The 20,436-nt window shown below is 36.4% G+C and overlaps 2 long non-coding RNA genes across 6 annotated transcripts in view; both read left to right on the forward strand.

The window, feature by feature from the left end:
* Nucleotides 1-7,057: 7,057 nt before the first annotated feature.
* Nucleotides 7,058-13,281, forward strand: LOC128853023 (uncharacterized). Its single transcript, XR_008451249.1, has 3 exons — nucleotides 7,058-7,227; nucleotides 11,696-11,742; nucleotides 13,202-13,281. It is a non-coding gene; the product is annotated as an uncharacterized LOC128853023 (long non-coding RNA).
* An 8-nt stretch (nucleotides 13,282-13,289) lies between these two features.
* LOC128853021 (uncharacterized) overlaps nucleotides 13,290-20,436 on the forward strand; it is a 35,386-nt gene continuing 28,239 nt past the window's right edge. For 2 of the 5 annotated variants that reach the window (XR_008451245.1, XR_008451240.1), the window contains exons 1-2: nucleotides 13,290-14,603; nucleotides 19,099-19,234. This is a non-coding gene — a long non-coding RNA (uncharacterized LOC128853021). Of the gene's footprint in view, nucleotides 14,604-14,896; nucleotides 15,027-17,878; nucleotides 17,920-19,098; nucleotides 19,235-20,060; nucleotides 20,300-20,436 lie in introns of those variants that run through there. The other 3 variants (XR_008451246.1, XR_008451242.1, XR_008451241.1) reach the window with 3 other exon arrangements.

Here is a 20,436-nt window from a genome sequence, read left to right on the forward strand (position 1 = left end):
CAGCTATATATAATTCAACCAGCTCTGAATAAAATGCATGTATGTAGTAGGATGGCAGGGAAAGCATATAACTTTGTTGTAAACTGATTGAAAACCTGTCTCGGATGCCAGAAAAATATCTGTCTATCTAGCCCAGTGGGATAGTGATGCATTCTACCTACTCTTCTCTCAGGAGATGAGTTAGTTTTAAACTCATCGATAGCTATGCTTGTAAGGGAACCACTGAAAGTGCATTAGAATTATGCTTAGGTGTTTTTAGCCTATAGGCAAGGATCTAGCCGGAATAATTTGGCAGCCACCTAGAGAGATGGGTAGGGCTACGGTGAATCCCAACCGCTGAGGATCAAAGCTTGTTGATCGTAAAATATTAATACAGTGGTTGTACCTTCAGTCATTCCCAGTCAGTGTAGCGACAGTGTGGTTTTATCAGAAACCAATGCCTTGAGGAAATAAATGTGTTATTACTGATGTTTGAAATGGTAGGGAATGGATGAATATATTCTGAAGTAGGACAACGGGTGCACCACATGAATTTTAGGGTATTTTCCCTTTGAAAAATGGAATTCTGCTGAATATTGGTAAGCTCCTGTAGAAAAGAAAAGGGAACAATACACTCCAAAGAGGATGACTAACAATCTCTACATGATTGCTTATAATGACAGACCTTGTATTTCCCACAGTCCCGTGGACTTTTGTTGCAGAACAGTGGTCGTCACCAGGTTCACAGAGCTTTATGTTCTTATGGGTTCCTTTTAACGTAGGGAATGATGGTGTTCACAACATGCTTGATTCAGTAGTGCCAGGAGCCGTGTGTAGCCAGCAGAGCAGTTGAATTCTAGGATGCACTTCATGGTCTCAGAGCACTGTGTGGCTTCAGTTTCTTCCTCCCAAAAAATTGCTCCTGGGCATATTCTGACCTGAGTTACCACTCAGACTCATGAAGAAAAAATGCCTTGGGATCCCCCAGCTTAGACGCAGCTGGTAGGCCAGTGAATCTTTGCAGGACCGTCATCTTAGCACTCCTCTTGGCATCCACATAACCTGTACCATGCTATTCGGATTTCTACTTTTCATGTCAGGTTGTCTGTGTGTCTTTTGAGCGACACTTGTGGCAGCTGCTGCACGTCGTGTCTTCACTCTGCCAGGCTGAGTTTAAGATACTAATCTATCACTTTGTGATAGTTTTTCTAGGTGGTATCTAAAACTTGCAGGACTAATTTAGGGGATTTTCTTCCAAAGTTGCCATTTATATAGATCTAAGAGAAAAATAACTTCAAACAATTATGGCAGACAACTCAGATTTTCTTCTATTTTTTTTTTTTCTCTTTTTTTCAGTGATTATTTGTTGGATATCATCTCTGTTTCATAGGGGTTTGGAGGGTATTTTGGGGGGGTTTTGGGTTTTTTTTTCCTTTTAATTTAAGGTGAGGCTGCACCAGCTACCTAGCTGGTTTTTGATCCTCTGTGCTTACGGCACGTTGTTTCAAGCCTTGTAAGTGATCAACTCTAACCTTTATAGAAGTATCACTATAAATTATTAAGTCTGCTGATTTTGTATGTTATGCCTTACAGCTTTGGAAGAACTTTATTGTCAGAAATGGAGAAGGCTAACGTTAACCCTTCAAAAGGTTGCCTGAATGCACTATAATTCAGCCTCACCTTTTGCTTCACCTTTTGCTTCAGTGAAAAGCTATTTTTTTTTTTTTTGGAAAAAAACCCCTCTTTTTTTCCTGACATGCTTTTTGCCTCAATTACAAAACTGTTTCAGTTAATCAATTTTATTCACATTGACTTTTTGTCATCTTGGTTTTTGTTAGAAATAAATAAGCTGATCAACAGCAAGTCTTTCCTCCTGCATGATCACTTTGCCTAGCAGAAAGATAACATTTTAAAATAGTTCAGTAATATAACCTGGTTTTTGGTTTTTTTTTTTTACTATAAATATGGAATAAAATAGAAATGGATGATATAGGCCTGGTCTATACCCATTGAAGTCAATGAAAGGAATAGCTACTATGTAAAGACCTATGTTTAGTCCACCAGTGAGCAGTAAATTCACCATACAAGTGGCTTTTAGGCCAATGGAAGACCACACGTTGAGACCACAGGTATGTGTAGTAGTGAACAAACTAAATAGGAAAGTTATCTTCATTTTGATATTTCCATCTTACTTCCCAGAGCACTGTATGACTAAGAGCTTTTTTTTTTTTTCTTCTTTTTTTTATGGAACTCATTTTCAAGTAAGGTCAAACCAGATAAATAGGAATATAAATAGTCTCTACCTACAAACAGCACTATAGCGTTTGCATAAAATTCCTTGGAACATTTGAATTTGCTATTTAGAAATATAAGGCAAATGATTGTGCACTTAAAGTGTCTCTCATAAAGTCACTACTGAAAAAGAAGCAAGTTAGATCATGCGTGTGTGCACCAGCTACGCTGCCCTTTGCCCCACGCAAAAATTACCCCCTTGACCTGCAGGGCCCTGTGGAGACAGAAGTATTCATTTAGAAAACTACTGTACACCAGCTGATGAGCTGTAAATTCTAAAGATATTATAAAACAGAGTCAGCTTCACAGGAAATTTTCTCATTTCCATGCTATAAATCTCACGAGGTTGTCTCCTGCCAGTATTTTTCATGTACTCTTGGTGGATAGTAATGGATTCAGTGCTTTTAAAACTAAACTGTCTCTCCATCACAAGAATGATACACAAACAGAGAGCAAATGCAGACAGTGCAAAGGTTTCCTACCTCTTAAAACCTCTAGTAGGGTCAGTCCTTTTTGAAGAGAAATATCTGAGGAGGGAAGGAGGGTAGGGAGCAGGTGCCAAAGAGACCTTCAGGATATGTTTGTCCTATAGAGCAGGTGGTCGGTGTACCCATTGGTGAGTCACATCACCTCTTTCTGTCTCGTTGCTAGTGCACAGACCTTCCAGGAAAATCAATGCAGGGCTCTTTTTTAGAAAAAATAAATTTCCTAGAAAGTAGTTTTTTGAAAGATGTCTGGGATGAATGCAGGTGCTGGAGCTATGTGCTGAATTAGAATGCAGATCCCACCATGTCTTACTTCCTTTTTACTTATATTTTTTCTTTCTGTTACTATTTTAGTTTGGATTCTTTTCCTGATAATTTGCTTTGTTCCTTTTTGCTATCCTCTCTTGTATGTTTTTAAGGGTGTACTATAATTCTTTGTTGAGTCTCTTCTTTCCAAGAGGAAAAAAATGTTCCTGTGTTAAAACAAATGTCTTGCAAATTCACTAAAAGCATATGCTTTCAAAAGTTTTCTAGGAAGAAATACTCTGTTTGCAGTCCTGTGCACTCAGTTGTGATTTGAAGACGTCAAAGTTGGGCTTTTTCTGAGCTGTTCTAACGTTGTCCTGGACTTCAGAACATGGATTAGGTATTTTCAGGAGACTGAGTATACTTCCAGTCAGGAATCATTAGGAAAAGAAGGTGAAACAAAGATTAAGTTACACAGGGCCAACATTATAACTAGATAAGTAGTTCTTACAGCTTTTTTTATATTGCCTTTATTTTTCACAACATCACATGAATCCTTGAGGACTTGGCCAAGAATATAATGTCTTATTGAAATTTAATATATGTTATAATTTGAGGTTAGCTTAGAGTGCATCTTACATAATTATAAGGTAAATACATTTATTTTGAATTTGTATCATTATTTAGAGATGCTCCAGGACACGTAGCATGTCCTTGGGAATATTTAGCAGCTACCAAAGCAATGACTAAAATGACTGTACTTTACATAACGCCAGCAGTCAAAAGCCTTAAAAGCTAAATAATACAAAACATTAATGGTTAGTCTTTTTTATGCATCTCAGCTACGTTAGCAGATGTAATATTATTAACTTCTTCTGTTCACAGTAAATTAGATATGCAATCAGTAGGGCTAAGAGACAGATTTACAGAATGTAGAAATAGCCTATAAAAGATTATTCACAACAGCAATTAGCGATTGCCGAAACTTGGAGCAGGCCAAGTATTTTGCGAACAGCAAGAGCCATGGTTTATTTCTGTTATAGAAGTGAATTCAGGCGAAGAACTTTATTTCTGAATGCTGATGTTGTTTTCCATTTTGTGGGTGGAATCACGTCTATGGCAGGTGGTTGGCGGCAGCGACTGCAACAGCTCGTTACTTGTAGCCAAAGGAGTTTTCCTGATATTTCAAGTAGCGGAATCTGTGCTGCGTAAAGGATTTATAACTGGCAGGTTTTAGAAACAGTTGAGTGCAAACTGGTTCAGCATGGCAAGGCCTTATCTATGCCACAGTTCCAGCTGGCTGCAAACTGTTTAAAGCGGTTATGTTACTGCATGCTCTGGCGACAGTTCTGTGGTTTTCTCCCCTTAGTTTGGCAGGTATCTTTAATTCAACCAGACTCGTTTTGTTGATGCTTTGGGTTTGCTAACTTAGCTCCAGTTCGTTAATCTTGTGCTACTGGGTTGCTAGAGACTGCTAAGAGTGACATCTGGTCTACAAAACTTTTAATGAGAGGATGGTGATGATGATGAGAATCTCTCTGAATGTCTATGATTTGTTTAGAAATCTGTGGCTCCCTTACAAGGTTTTTCTATTAAATCTCAAAGAATTCCTAAAATGTCTTTGTATGGCATCTTTTTACTACAAGTGAAAAACTGAGGTTGTGTCAGCAAGCTAGTCTTGAAGCAGGAACAGAACCTAATGTTTTCTGTTTCTCAGTCCCATATCAGATTATCAAATCACTACCTGAAATGTAATAGAAACTGAGGGCTACATTCTCAATTGACGTAAAACACAAGCAGTCTCAAAAACCATGAGGGAGGCTGAAGTCAGGGAGACCAACAATTTACAATTTCAGAGTAAATCATTCTAGTACCTTTCTTAAAACTCTTTTTTATATTTTACATTGATTAACCATCTAAACACAGTGTTATCTAAAACAAAAATGAGTACTTGTAACACTGGGCTTTCTCTTTTTTTTGCCTACTTTTATTCTGGTAATTAAAGGAGTAGTAAACCAGTATAATGGCATGATAAATCAGTCAATTTACACTTGTCAGAATAAAATTAGCATTTCCATTACTTCATAATAGGGCATGGCTATGACTATGGAATTGATTTCAGACTAAGGCTGATCCATTACTATTTTGTTAATATTGAATTTTAAATACAATGATAAATTGCTACTCACTGCAGTTAAAGAAGAAACTTAGGAAAAAAACCCCTATTATTTGGTTTTTTAAATTGTGTCATTTTGCTGGGCTTCCATATTAGGAAGTTCAAATAAATGATATTTGTGACACTTCTACAATTCAAAGAACAATCTTCATTAGACTAAGAGAAGATTTTTTTCACTCATTTATATTCACTGTAAACACCTTTTTGGTGCACTATAGGCTTGCTCTAAAAGATGGACCAATGCCGTTGTGTTGTTTTATATCCTAAATAAAATGATTCTATAACAAATGGAAGGAAATTGGTTAATTCCTTTGTACAAAATACATTTTCATTTGTTTTTCATAGTTCTGCATATTTCTTATTCTAATGTATAGATAGAGTTTAGTTATGAGTTTATTCTAAACCTGAAGGAGGTTTTAGTCAGAATTTTGCTCTCTTTCTATACCAAGTTCTGTGTTTTCTTGTAGAGAGAGACTACCACCAGAGACACTTCCATTGTGTCTCATCTCAGATATATGTTTAGTTGAACACATAAAGTTAATGTATGCGCATTCTTTGCGAGGAAATCTTTGTGATGACAGAAGTAGAGAAAATATAAAATTGGACTCAACCTGCCCTTAGGCTGGGAACAGAAAACTCTGATCCTCTGTATAAGTTACTGGAAATCCTCTTCGCAAATCTGCACTATTTAGAAGAGTAAAAGAAATTTGGTAATGCAATGATGCTTTGTTCTAGTGACCAGCATCTTTCCTTTGCAGAAAAAGAGAATAGAATTTACCTCTCATTAGAGCGAGAAGGAGTTTCAATTAAAAAAATATGTATTTGTAGTATACTACTTTACAAATATCTTTATATTAGCTATTGTTTTCACAACACCTGTAATCAAAATGAAATGGCAGCTTATAAAGTTTCCTGGAAACAGAAGTTAAATGAATTGCTAAATAAAACTGAATTCATTGAGATGTAACTTTAAGATGTACATGTAATCTTTCTCCTCACCTACAAGACCCTCTTTAATATGGACAGGGTAATAATTATTAATCATGTCTCCAATGAATCCCTACAATGAAACACTGCTCTGAATTGAACAGAATGTATTCAGTCTCTTGGAAGAAATGTTGAATAGGACTAAACAAGCTTTTTTGTTCATGCTGTGCAGTTTCATTAATATAAGTGGGAGCCTCAAAGATGTTCGCTGACAACTGTTGGAGTGCTCTCTTGGGAAATACTGGCACTCCTCAGAAAAGCGATGTGAAAACCCTTTGCATGGGCAGTTTTCCATAACCACTGGGTTATTCCACAAGCATTCTTCTGAAATCGGTTGAAGCATTCAACATATGTGAAAATAGACATGCCACCCTCCTTTGTCAAATGTTCTTGAACTACATCCAGCAAGCAGGCTTACCAAAATAAGGTACTGCTCAGTGTGAATAAGGATGACAAGATTTGGCTTCAATATCGTGGAAATATATTTGTCATTCTGATCTGCAACGACATGGGAAAAAGCCTGTTGGTGCTGAGGAGAACAGCTATGTTATTGTGCAGAACCCTAGTATTTAAATAATTTGCTGGTTTTTTAACCATTTTGTACAGAGATTCCCCCTTCATAATTTCACAACAATTTTCCCCTGAAATGTGCCCTTTATTTCTGAAGCACTGAGATATATAAACCTAAACCAGTACTTCCTAATCCTGGAAAAAAAAGGAAAAAAAAACCCAACTCAACAATTGTCTTTTCTGTACTGAAAATTATCTTTTGCATTGTTTTTCAGTGAGATGAAAGCATGAAAATATCAGGAGAGATATTGCTTTAAGATTCTAGTGAGAGCTTTAGGAATTCTTCTCTCCTAGCCACTTGAAGTCATGCCTGGCGCTACGCCTGGCGCTTGCTGTGTTTTTCAGTACAGGAAATTCTGACTTCCAGCATCACAAGGATTAGACTTTTAAAAGGCTACTTTCATAGCAGATTCAGGAATTATACATCCTGGGACATTCTAATTCTAGGAAGACCACCTAATGAAACTTTTCGATACACCTTTGTCATCCATGGTAAGAAACGAGTGAGTTTCGCGCTGTTTCCTCCCAATGCTTTAGTCTTTGCTCCCTGCTCGGGTTTTAACTAGCGTGCGTTGGGGAAGGAAAGGGAAGGCTGGACTTACTGTTTCCAGAAATCAGCAGTTTATCTTTTTCTGTCACTTTCTTGAACAGTTGAAGTCCAGATATTGAGGCCATGCAGCTCTTTCATGTTGTGCCATGGAGGAATTGGCTGCATAGATACATGCAAAAGAGTGCTTTTGAAATGCCCTTTTGTTATGCAACATGGAGTAGGAGATGTGCTGAGGCAACAGATTTCATTACCTTTTACTCTTTGAGGCCTGAAGAGGCAGATCTGCAGGGGTAGACTTTTTTAGTGATATTTGGGGACCTGCATTTTAATTCTGCACCAGAACAAAAAGAGAGATATCAGCAGGATAATATTAAGGATTTCTAAACTTCTTCTGAGGAGCAAAATGTTATTTTAGGAATGCTTCCTTACAAGTACAGATCTTGTATATAGAAAATGGACCATTCAATTTTGTTGAACATATCTGAAAAACTGATACAGAGGCTTATAGATCGGGACAATTTTTATTCGAGTTTCAGGAAAGAATTCTTTCATTTGCTATGTATTTCATATTAGTAGAGATGTCCAGCATTACTGACCTACAATGAATTATACCAGGAATTTAATAAACTGTAGCCTTTGTCAAATGAGACATTTAGTATGTGTTATACCATTCAATGTTTTCTTCAATGGCTGATGTAGTATTTCAGATGAGTCTCCAGTGAAATAGAACAACACCGTTTAGTGCAGAAAGTCATCAAACCCAAGGAGCTTATGATCCTTATCAGCAAATAATTTCCATTTCTTTTGCTACAGTGTCAGAGAGGGGAAAGAGAGACAGAGAGAATGAAATAACAACAATAAAAAAAGTGTAGAGCCGTTCGGCAGAGGTTCTAAAGCAAAGTCTGAAGTGTATTTATGGTTATAATTTTGCACAGATCACTTGGTGCTCTAACACCGTGTTGCTGATCACAACATAAATCACACTTTAATTTTAACCTTTGCAATTCATCAATAGTTTCAATATCAAATATAATTCAGCACTGACACTATTGGTTTACAGGTAAGTGGAATAAGAATAGAGGAGACTTAGTAATGGATTAGTTGGCCTGTCAACAGAGGCAGAAAGATTCATGTCGTCTTCTCTATGTTTCTATCACATGCACTCAGCTATAAATAATACGGACAGCTAATCAGACACAAGAAAGATATATGCTGTCATTGAAAATCAGTTATTTGTACCATCTAAGCTTTAAAAATTTGTCCAATAAAAGGGAATCAATTTAATGGAGGAGTATTTTGTTGCTTGTTTTACATAGTTTTTTATATTTAAAGGAGTTTCATTTAAGCCTACAAAATTGTTTTCTTTGGTCATGGTATAATAGTTCTGCTTCTGAATAAATATTTATGCAACTCCGGAGGATTAGTAATAGTTTTAGGAGAATAATATCTTATTTAGGTTTTTGTATTTTATTTTATTTTATTTTATTTTATTTTATTTTATTTTATTTTATTTTATTTTATTTTTTGATCATGGTAAGACTGGGATTTTGCTCATTTTCCTGCTAAATATAAAGAAATGAAATTGTTGAAAACCTGCCAGAGCTGGGCATGGGATATTTGTCTGCACTTGTAAGATTATAGGGCGTTAGTACTATGAAATGCACTGTGAGTTAGAATTTTCCTCTAATCAAAGTTATGTAAACACTGAAAATGTTTCTGTTTTACATGATTCATATAGATGTGTGTTACCTCCAGGGAAATACTGAGAAAACTTTTACTCTATAGGAGGGTCCTAATCTCTATGAGACGTTTGAAGGAGCTTTAATCGAGGGAGGGATTGTGGTGTCGAATTAGTGTTTTTTTAAGGTACTTCAATATATATTTAATTGATGGACTAGGACCACTCTATAAAATATCAATGTTGCCTTTTAGGAAAATCAGTCTTAAAAATGCTTGGGTGTGTATGCAATACATTATACTCCAAGGTTATATATTGACTGAAGAAAGTGGAAGGACTCCTTTAGAAACCTCCTTCTCTTGAAGGAGGACGTCAGGTGCAATTTCATGAATTTTCATTTAATAAAAACACTGTTTTTCTTTCCTTCCTTCCTTCCTTCCTTCCTTCCTTCCTTCCTTCCTTCCTTCCTTCCTTCCTTCCTTCCTTCCTTCCTTCCTTCCTCCCTCCCTCCCTCCCTCCCTCCCTCCCTCCCTCCCTTTTCTGAAATCCCAATAAAGTAAAATGAAATTAATCCAGCCCTAGATCTCCATAAATATTGCAAAAAAATCAAGTCAAATCAGAGTCTTCCAAGGAATAATTATATATAACGTTTTAGTGTCTGAGCATAGACTACTAAAAAGGACATAGGATCAACGTGTCCTTTGCATTTTCCAAAATCCATTGGCTTGTGTCACAGCATAGAATTAAACTTAGATGTTTGCCATTTTTTCTCCTGAAGAACTTTGTCTGAGGAGCACTGTGTGATATCTCTGTTGAAAAGTGGTATACAATTTTGAAGGAGAATATGTTGTCGTATTATTGGTTAGTATTATAATATTGCGGTAGTAATATGGAGCAAAAAGAAGTAGGACTAAAACGCTTAATTTCAATTGAAATTACCTACTATCAAGTATTTCATCCTCATTCCAAGATTTAATTATAAAAATATAAAATGTGCAGCAATGATGGATGGAATGGTACTTCAACTGAAGTTTTTTTCCTTGTACAGCACATACCCTGCGGATTCTACTGACATCTGTAGGAGAGCTAAAATCACAGGTACAGATGAAAGTCTTTGTGAAGAAGAAACAGTGATATGACAGAGTGTTAGGGCATGTAGAGACTACTGCCTCTTTGTTTCTATAGCAGACAAATATAACTGAAATGGATTTTCAGAAAGAATCTTAGCTGTATTTTTTAACTTTCAGTCCTCTCGGAATAAAATACTGCTTATAATAGGCTTTATTACTTTCTCAAAACCCAGTCTAACCAGAAATAGGTAAAGAAGGAGTGCTTTTTATCATTTCTTTGAAGAAACACTACATGCCCTCCTCACAATATAGTAATTGTACATCGCTTTTCTCTAACATGCTATAGAAAAAAGAAAAGTCATTAGAAAGTAACATAAAGAGACTAATCTTGAAAGAACTATACATTCAGTCAAGTGCCTTATGTTACATGAAGACCATACCTCATGCTCAGGGAAGCAGTTTAGCCTGTGACTGGCATATGAGAGCTGGACCTTGGAAATCTGAGTTCCAAACCTCCAACAATACTTTGTGTAGGCAGTTTAGACTGCAGGCAATCAAGGACATTCTCAGCCATATTCCCTGGTTAGGTAACACAGTACTTAATATATAGATCTTGGGTAGGACCTACTGATATAATGCAAATAATAATGCATCTCAGTACCAGAACTTTTAAGGTACAGTATTCCCTTATGTAAAAAGAGATCAAAAATATCCCCAGAACATATTCTGAATATTCATGGATTGGTATAGGTACCGCAGTGTGAGAAGTCTGCAGAGCTGGGACAGCTGTCAGTTGCATTGTAAATCTTCTTCTTTTTTTGAGTCTTCTTTTTTAAATCAGGGAAAAAATGCTGATTCCTCTGGAATGACTCCAGTTCCAGCCACTTCATATTGTTCAGTAGCAAGATTACCAACTCCTACAGCTCTCTCTTTCTAAAAAGTCACCGAAATAATGTCTGTTCCAAAAGACCAGACCATAAATACCAGTGCATTAGATAAAGTCAATGCATCATTTCCCCTGTCATGTCCTACAGCATTTGCAGGTTTGGTTAGAAGCAGTTTAGATGGCAATTTCAGACTCTCAGCTCTAAAGCAGAGCTGTAGATCTTGTCAAGGCATTGAAAATAAGGAGTAAGAAGTTGCTGAATGTACAAGAAAAGGGTCGTTTATATTTGTGTTGGTTTTGTTCTATTATTTCTCCTCAACTTGCAATTGTAATTTTTTAATTGCTTCTCTTTGCTCTTTGGATCACCGTTGTTATCTGGAAGTGTAATATTTTTACATCTTCTTGAGAACCCTCAAGAGCAGAGTGTTAATTTTTCCTTCCCTGGCCATAAGCCACACTTTTACCATTTACTGGTCCCATCACAGTGCACGCTTCTCCACAGGCCCTACACTAAAGAATTGTCATTGCACATGAGCAATGACCACAGTTATTAACCTACAATAAGAGAAATACTAATGGCTGTCATTGTTCTTCAGCTTGGTTTTGTTATTGATTGTGACTGAAAGAATATTGTATTAAATGCAGTAGGAAAGTCTGTTTCCGTGTTCCTAAGCTTGTTATCAGCAATCACTGCCCTAGCTTGTAAAATATTAAATCATTTGTGAAAGGTGGAAGATTAATAAGAGATATTTTAATCTTGTCTTTATTTATTGCAGCATAAACAGCATGATGTGCAAGGGTGAAGGAAGGGAGGAAACAGAAGGTATTTTCTTTTTCTTGAGCTGCTGGCTAAATCTATCACTCCCTGAAAAGACACTTCAGCATAGTCAATGATGGTTAAGACCCTGACAGATTCAAATAAGCCACAGGCACATGTGCATCGCTGTACCTCTTGGAAACTAGCTTCTAAATAAGTGCCAATGCCAACAGCTTTGATGAGTTCACACTGAAAAGAATCCCCAAAGCTTAGTCCCTGCAGAAATCCAAGGTGGTCCCTTAGGCGTGTGCCAGCATCCTGCACCGCACGCCGTGTGCTGGTGCATATTAATAGCCCACACAGAAGTATTAACGCAATCTCTTTCACCTTCTGCTCCATATGAAATGTATTTGTGTTGGAACTTGAATCAACACACTTGTGTTCAAAGCCCTGCTCAGAATATGGAAGAATGGGTTTTAACTATTGCAAGCAACCAGCTTCTCATATTCTATTTATAAGGCTTCTGGCAGTTCAAAATCTGTTTGGGACACAATCCCGCTTGTCATTCTAGTCTTTTGTATTGTGAATTTTTAACTTCACTTAGAGAAGAAGAGGCTTTTCTTCAGCCTTGCTTGGAAGGTGGAGGAGTTATTCATACAAATGGAATCAGCAGCTCAGAGCCCTGAAGCTGAGAAGTAGTTTTTAACCACTGTCTGAAACTAAACTGAAAACCTATGGCCCATTATTTTGTAGGAGGCTTCGGTAACATTGTCGGCTTTCCCCTGGTTGCAGTCCTCATTATTACAGAGGTACCATGTGTGTGTCCTAGAACTGAGGCTTTACAAAGCTCTGTAGTAGTAAGAGAACTTCTTTCTTTTCCAGAAGATGGATCCTCAGCAGCCCTTCTATCCTTAACTACCATCATAGCAGGGGGGTGGGGGTTATCAGGCCCTTTAAAAGTAGTAAAACTTCTTTCTTTTCTCCTTCCATCTGCCAGATGTCTTCAGGTTTCTGTCTTCCCAGTTCTTTCCACAGCAGATAATCACTGCCATTAAGACAGAGTACTCTCTTTCCCTCTATGATAGAGCTTGTAAAGAGAAAAAAAGAAAGAAAGAAAGAAAAAGTGTGGAATATTTCTCTGCAAAGGGCACCTGTCTTTTACAAAGGATAAAATGTTGCCAGATAAGCTTAGCAACATTATTAATCAATCTGCTGAGACATCTTTCTTTCTCACTTTTTCTCTTTGTAGGAAAATCTTTAGAAGAAAACAATTCAGGCAGAGGAAGACATAAGATTCTGCAACCTCAGCCAGAGGCTTACTTCTCCTCCTTGATAAGTTAGCCCTACTATCTCCAGCAGAAATTTTTTAGGGAAATTATATTCCTTCTGTAAAAGTTTATACCAAAATATAGGTTTTGAGCAACCGTGTTTCTTTGTTTAACAAAAAGCAGATTGTTTCTTTGAGAGGCTCCACTTACCATTGGAATAATAATCATATTTTAATTGTCTGTTTGCCTCGATCCAGATCCTTGATTGAAGAGCATCACCTTTATTGAAAGTTTCTACAAATGGCAGTGTTTTCAATGCTAAAAAAAAAAGACCCAGGCAAGTATCTGTTCTAATAATTTATTCTTTCCAGAGATTTACTTAGCTATTGGGAATTGTAGAGAAGTGCATATTGGTATATCAAAGCATTTACAAACTCTGTAAAGCAGAGAAGTAACGTTTTATTGATGCTTATTTTAGACTGACAGAAAAATGGAGTGATTCACCCAGATTCCCATGGCAAAGACTGCCCTTCCTCCCTTGTACCTGTCACTGTTTGGCTCCTATACACATGTCCTCAGAAGGCGTATAGCTGTAAAGTTCTTTAGTTTGAATAGAAAATGGTTTGACTAGTGTGGGATTTTTCACTTTCTTTGTACTGCATTAACGAAAACTCCCACTGCCACCAGGGGCTTAGCAAGGATGGATGCAGGATGCCATGGCAAAGCCCACTCCTTATAGAGGCAGATGCAGGATTTCACATCTAAGAGTCCCTTCCAAAGGTAGTTAAAATATCTGAATAAATAGAATGAACATTCAGAGTGAAAACTAAAAAAAAAAATCCTGAGGTTTTCTTCAGAAATGGAAAATGGGGAGGGGACCCCCCCCTCATTTTGAAACAGAAACTAAGTAGACTATGCCAGAGAGAAGTCAGCTTTTCCATAAGAGAAAGCAACTCTTTCACAGCCTTATTTTCTGCATCTCTAAAATACAAAATGTATCATTCAAAGAAAGATAATGCCACTTACTTCAAAAGGAAATATAGCACAGTCAGTAAGTAAAAATATCTGCAAAGCGATTTGAACTGTTGGGTGCTCTCATGAAGAAACATTCGTGTGCTGCAAAGACTGTTAATTTCTACTACAACTGCTACTGAAATATCCCAGTGATGCTAGTTAAAAAAAATTTAATTTTTCCATATTGCTTATAAATTTCACCAATATCACCATGGACTGTTTATTCCTTGTTTGTGGGTTGCTTGACTGTATCACATTGAAAGTCAGGCTGACATCTGGTAACTGTTTGAGAAGGGTATTGTTAATATTATAATCATTGAAAGCAATGAATAATAGAGTGAGTCTCTGAATGTGTTAATTATCAGTATAAGTAACTCTTTAACAGTGGTTTCTGAAAGTCTGTTTTCATATAATCTATAGATGGACAATGAGGGAGCAACAGCTTCATTTCAAACTATGTCTGAGATAAAATAGAATTATAAAATTCAATCTAAACCTATTTTTATGTTTTGAATTTTCTTCTCCCTTCATACGGTTGCTGGAGAATGAAAATGATCAGCAAAATCTTTATGTTTCTCGTGGCTCTGCTACCATCAGAAATGCTTAACAAGTCCCTACCTCTCTTCTTGTTTGCCACTGCCCTTGGTAAGTAGGGAGCAAAGACTTTCCAGAAAGAAAGCAAAATCAATAGGAAGTTTATCTGATTTTCAGTCAGAGGCCTGCCACTTGGCACACATTCATTTTCTACCTATCCTTCCTTCTGATCAGCTAAATTAATGGTTGAGAAACTGAAGTAAAGAAAAACCAAATAAGCTTTGCACTGGAAAAGCTAACATGAGGCATATTGCTGGCAAAGAGTGGAAAAGGGGAGGGTGCGTAGAAAGATCTGGAGAGTTCAGAACATTGGATTAAGTCCAGGGATTTGCGGCTGAAAGTGGATAAATGCAAGGCATTTCTCTCAAGGGGCAGAAAAGAAGAATAACAAGCAGAAATAAAATACGTGAGAGCAGAACAGAGAGCAGCAATGCAGAAAAGATTCTGAGAGAGACAGCAGGTAACAAATTAAATGTAAGTAAAATGTGAGGCTATTAGGGGAAAATGCCATGGCTCTTTTGAAGTACATTCCTCGTGAGGAGAGAAAAGCCATAATGCACATTCCCATAGCCTTACTGTGATTATAACTAGACTGTTGTGTTCATCGGGGAAGAACCACAATGAATTAATGGTGCTGATAAACTAGAGGTGTCCAAGCAAGAGGTACCTGTACACTTTCTCTGTTAACAGGGTCCTTGGAAGTCACTGTGGTTTACCAGTGATCTATGATAGCCAGAAGAGACTTAAAAGGATGCTGTGATGCCAGGGAGAGTTTTGAGAGCAAAGATTCATTTAGCATCTGGACAAGTCTATGATAAAAGCCTTTTGCATTGCTGTGTTGTAGCAGTAATTGACTCTTAAATTTGAGAGGCTATGGAACAACTGTCGTCCTTGCTGATAAAGAAGTATGGCAGCAAAAGAATTATCAGAAATTCAGGAAGCAGCTAAATATCTGTGCAAATTCATGGTATTTTCTGCGCTGCCCCTCATTTTTTCTCCTCCTTCACAATTCACACAATTTTAGGGCACTGCTGTTATATCCAGTGAAGGTAAGAAAACAAGTTTGTTTTAATCCAGAGTCTAAAAGAGATATTTAATTTTCAGTGTGAATTTTGCCCTGCTTCATTAATATGCGTGGAAAGCTTTGAAGACAATTTTAGGACTTTCCATAATTCTGAGGTGTGCATCAGTGATGATTGAGTTTGTCAGACATCTCCACTCTAGAAAATCAACACTATTTCATGACATTTCAGATTATTTTCTAGTGTAATTAATGTTGTCATCTCAAATACTTTTAAAGATTTCATAAATATTTAATAGATGTCACAAACTGTTAATTGATGGAGTGGCTGAGTAATGGGTTATGGAGGTTAACACATAACTTGCAGTCCGGGGCTTAAAGTAAACTGTTCTTTAAAAGGCTGATGTTCTTTCTATTGCATTCTGTAACAAATCTGATAAGTTTTTTTCTGGCTCTTAATTAAGCATTTAGAAAAAAAGGAATCTCAAATCCTCTAAAATATCTTAATTTAAAGCCAAACTTGTAAATGGCAAACCATTTTTACATTTTCTGGTTTACTTTTCCATGTTCTTTGAGACTGGGCTCCCTTCCATTTACTTTTTAGTTTATGCCTCTTCTCTCGTCAACATTATTCCAAACCCCCAAAGCTCAGGAGCTGGGGGGAGGGGTATCTATGAAAAAAATCTTTGTATTAGTGAAAGGTGAAGAGTTCTACATCTTCCAGTCACACTGGAAGTCACATTCAAGGCAATCCACAATCATTTTTTTTTAATAGGAACTGTAATTTTTAAAGACACTGCACTGATAGGATCAGTCAGTGACCCCAGTTGGTTCACATATCTCACTATAGTTCTGGTTTCAAGTTAATAATTATAGTGGAAAATGCAATAACATTCTGTTGCATGATAGATTATACAGTTATGTGGTGTAAACTCAATATTCTTGAATAACACACATTTTTTAGAATCCTCTGAAAAGGAAGAAGATGATGAAGTATACAATACCCTGCTTTTTTTCAGCCTTCTTGGTCCTTGAGGCAAAATATTTCTTTAAATTACCTTGTAGATACTTTCTAAAATAACCTGTTGCATTTGTTTTCTATTCGAATCATACCTTTATTTCCATAAAATAAATAAATAAATACATTTGTATTATGCATATAACCCACAATTTCCTTTGAAGTATTCCTTACAGTCTAAAAGGCTTTGATAGAGGATGTCTAAATTTTTTTTGCAGGTTTTAACTAGAGCTACATTGTAATATTATCCTATTATTTTATTATACTTCTGGTGTTTGAGTTTTTTTAGGGGAGGGCAGGTTTGTTTAATAAACATTAATTCCTGGGGAATTAGTTTGGGACATAAGTGAGACAACACTTTTAACCAGAGCACTTATTTCATCATTCTTCTCAAACATTCCTTCTTAGAAACCCTATTTTAGATGAAAATAAATAATATGCAGCCTTAAATTGTCCCTATTGGAAGACATTTCTGATTAATATTTGTTCTTATTCAGGAGAAGTTTGCTTCATAAAGTTAGTTGACATTTAAAATTCAATCAATTATAATCTCATCTCAAGTTTTCTACTAGCAGAACCAAGCACAAGCAATGTAAAATAGTCAAATGATAAAATAATTAGGAATAATAGCTCCTTTAGGTAATAATATTGTTAACTAAAATTAAACTTTGTATTGATTGTTTCAGATCTTTCTAACTGACAACGATTTCGAGTCAGATTTCAACATGTTTTCAGCTCAGATTTTGCATGCTAGGAATAGGTTTTTTTAACCTATGAAGAACAGTTAGTTTCTAATGTCTGGAAGTTTTATCCATATGGTTCACTTACTTTTTTTGCACTTTTTAGTGGAAAAAATATTCTAACCAAATATGTGAGGAAAGATCTGGCATAATGTGAAATACATAATAGTAAAATAATATGAAATGAAGGGAAGTGAGAAATAAGTCAATGCCTTATTGCTAAATTTTGAGAACTGTCATGTGTTTTTGAATATACTGAGAACTGTTATAGAGTACCGTATATATCCAGACTAGGAGTCCTCTGTAACAAACATTTTTCTTGGTCAAAGCTGGGATTTCTTTGATTCTTTTCAATAGCTGGGAAAGACAAAGCAACTAGAGTATTTAATTAAGTGCTGCATCTTTAAAAACCAGTAGTTGTACATTTAAACCATCTCAAATATTTCCCCAACCATCTATTTAGGAACAAAGAACAAAGAGAAGTATATAAGAACATTAAAGTGAATGAGTCCTGTAGTTAAAGGTTTCATAAACACCCTCATTTTGTAGGTTATGAGCTCTACAGAGTGAATTACCTCCTGAGTCAAGGTAATACATTTTTACTGGAAATAATGTATTTTTATTTTCAAAAAAAAATGTGTATTCCTTCTGCAAAATGATCCTATTTTTTCTCCAACTGTCAGTAATGTTATTGACTTGGGGATTTTTTCTTTTCATTCTTCTTTGAATTCCTAATTAAATGGAATTTTTGTAGTTGTGGGGTATGAGTTCTGCTGGCTTATTTGGTTTTGGTTTGTTCCCCCCCGGTGAATCTCAGTTTTACTAGTTTGCCCGAGTTAATCTTTTTTCCCTCTATGTTCATTCTTTACCTTCTACCTTCAGAGCTGATCATTTTGAATATCGGTAGATTGACCAAGCTCATTCACAATTTGAACTCATAATATTTATGACATGAATAAGCAAAAAGAAAAAGTAAAACAAAAAAGAAATAGCTTAGCAGTCCCATTGCCTTACACTGCCAGCAAATTTCAGAAACATCGAATGTAATCCTGATGAGACTGTGAAGGACTCCCGTAGCTACTGGAATCTGCCTTAATAATACCGGGTAAATGTCTATGTCTTGAAAATATTTTACAACAAATTGCATTATAATTTTAAAAGAATTGCCTGTCACTATCACAGTCTATAATGACACATCTCTCTGAAGACCCCTTGTAGTCAGCGTTCTGATTTGTCATACCACCTTCTAACATGGCATTATTGCTGAAGGAGTCATCACATTAGAATATAATGAGGTGCCATTCTCATCAAGTTAAACTCTCATGCATCAACATCTCTGAGAGATGATGAAGGCCTTTTAAAGCTTCTCACTGTGACCTTGGAAGAACTGCCTTGCCTTCTGCATCTCCAGATTTCTGCGGACACTCGGAAACCTTTCAGAGGACAGTGCTAACACCTGCTTACATATATTGCTGTGACAGAGTAGGCAGAACTGTAAAGACGTATTATCTTCTCAGCTTCTAACACAGCAGGTGTCACCTGTAGGAAAGCTCTTAAAAAGTAAAATTGCATAATGAAGGGTGAGGGGGGAGGAGAAAGTTTGCATAATTGCACCAAGTGAGAACAATCAGCTAATCTTGATGATAAGCAGAGTTTGGATTTAAGCCAAACTGTAGGCAAGAAGCAGCTTTACTGCACTACTAGGTCGTGTCTTTTGTCAGTAGGGGAGAGAAGTTTAAGTCTCACTTTCTTAATGCTTCTTTGCAGTTCTGCCTAAAGCTGGAAGCCAGAGAGGATGCAAAACTGCAGTCAGATGCAGCCTGAGCAGTAACCTGGAAAAGTGCTTCTGATTTCTGAGGTTTCCTTTTCTCTCACCGTCAGTGTGCAACTCATGGAGAAATCAGTAAGAGTTATGCTGTGATTGAGTTAGAGAGGTTTCCTTAAGAGACAAAGATGTATTACAAAGCTGTTTATTAAAAATATGGTTACCGTTCTCCAGCTTTTTCACTTTCTTCTTGACGGAGTTTGACTATCTAATGTTCTTTGCTTATTTTTCTCAGACCTGAGGTGCTTATTAGTAAATACAAATCTATTCAAAATATACATATGCCTTGCAATAGACTCTGAGCATGAAGGAGAATCTTATCCTCCTTACAAGCCTGTTTAGGCCCCAGACTGGCACTAGAATATGTCTGAGGCTTTGGACGTGTCTTGTTCAACTTGTGTTAAATTTAGAAACAAAAGCAATCTGGGCAGAGCATCCACTAATCCAGGTTTTAGATGATTTTTGTAAAGTTTTGCTGGAAGCAGGTTTTAGAAGAGAATAAGATTCAACATTAAGTATTGTTCTCATGTCTCTCTAACTTGATTTTTTTACTACATGTAATCAACCTTAATCCTGTGTGGTTGTTTTTCTTCTATGATTTGACAGGCAGGCTAATATTAAGGTAGAATTCTTATTTATGCTATGAGATGAGCTAAATGTGTTGCTAGACATTGGGAAGAAAAATAACAAAAGAAAAAAATGACAAGGTGATATTATGATGGCTGCTGGAAAGAAAACTCTGAGAAGAGGTGAAATTGTGGAGTGTATATTATCAAGAAACAAATCTCATGCACTTAGAGTACACCTATAACAACTTGCACAAAATAGGTGATAAAGTGAAATATGAAGAACCGTAGACCCATCGGCTTCCTGACTAAAGCACATAATGTCTCACTTTCACCAGAGTAAATGGTACAATGCATTAATGACATTTAGTCAACCAGAAGAACCGGTGGACTTTCAGTCACGTCCTCCTGTCGCTTTTATGTGAGGAGTGAAATACTGTTTTCAGAAGTTTGAAAGAGACATATCTTGGTAATCGCTGGAAATTGCTCCTCTGCCAAGCTGTGCTCTGATTTATATGAATTGGTATCAGTCCGGATTCACTATGAAATTAAATACTACTAGTCCCAAGATATTCAGGTAAATTTTATTCTTAATTTTGTTTTGATAGGTATAGTGAGTACATTTAAAAGTGGAACAGTCATTCAAATTTTTCACAGAGTACAATTATAGATTTTTCTCTGCTTTCATCCTGAATGCTTTTTTTGGCTTTTCTT

The sequence above is a fragment of the Cuculus canorus genome, chromosome 9 (genome assembly GCF_017976375.1).
Source record: "Cuculus canorus isolate bCucCan1 chromosome 9, bCucCan1.pri, whole genome shotgun sequence".
Taxonomy (NCBI): Eukaryota; Metazoa; Chordata; class Aves; order Cuculiformes; family Cuculidae; genus Cuculus; species Cuculus canorus.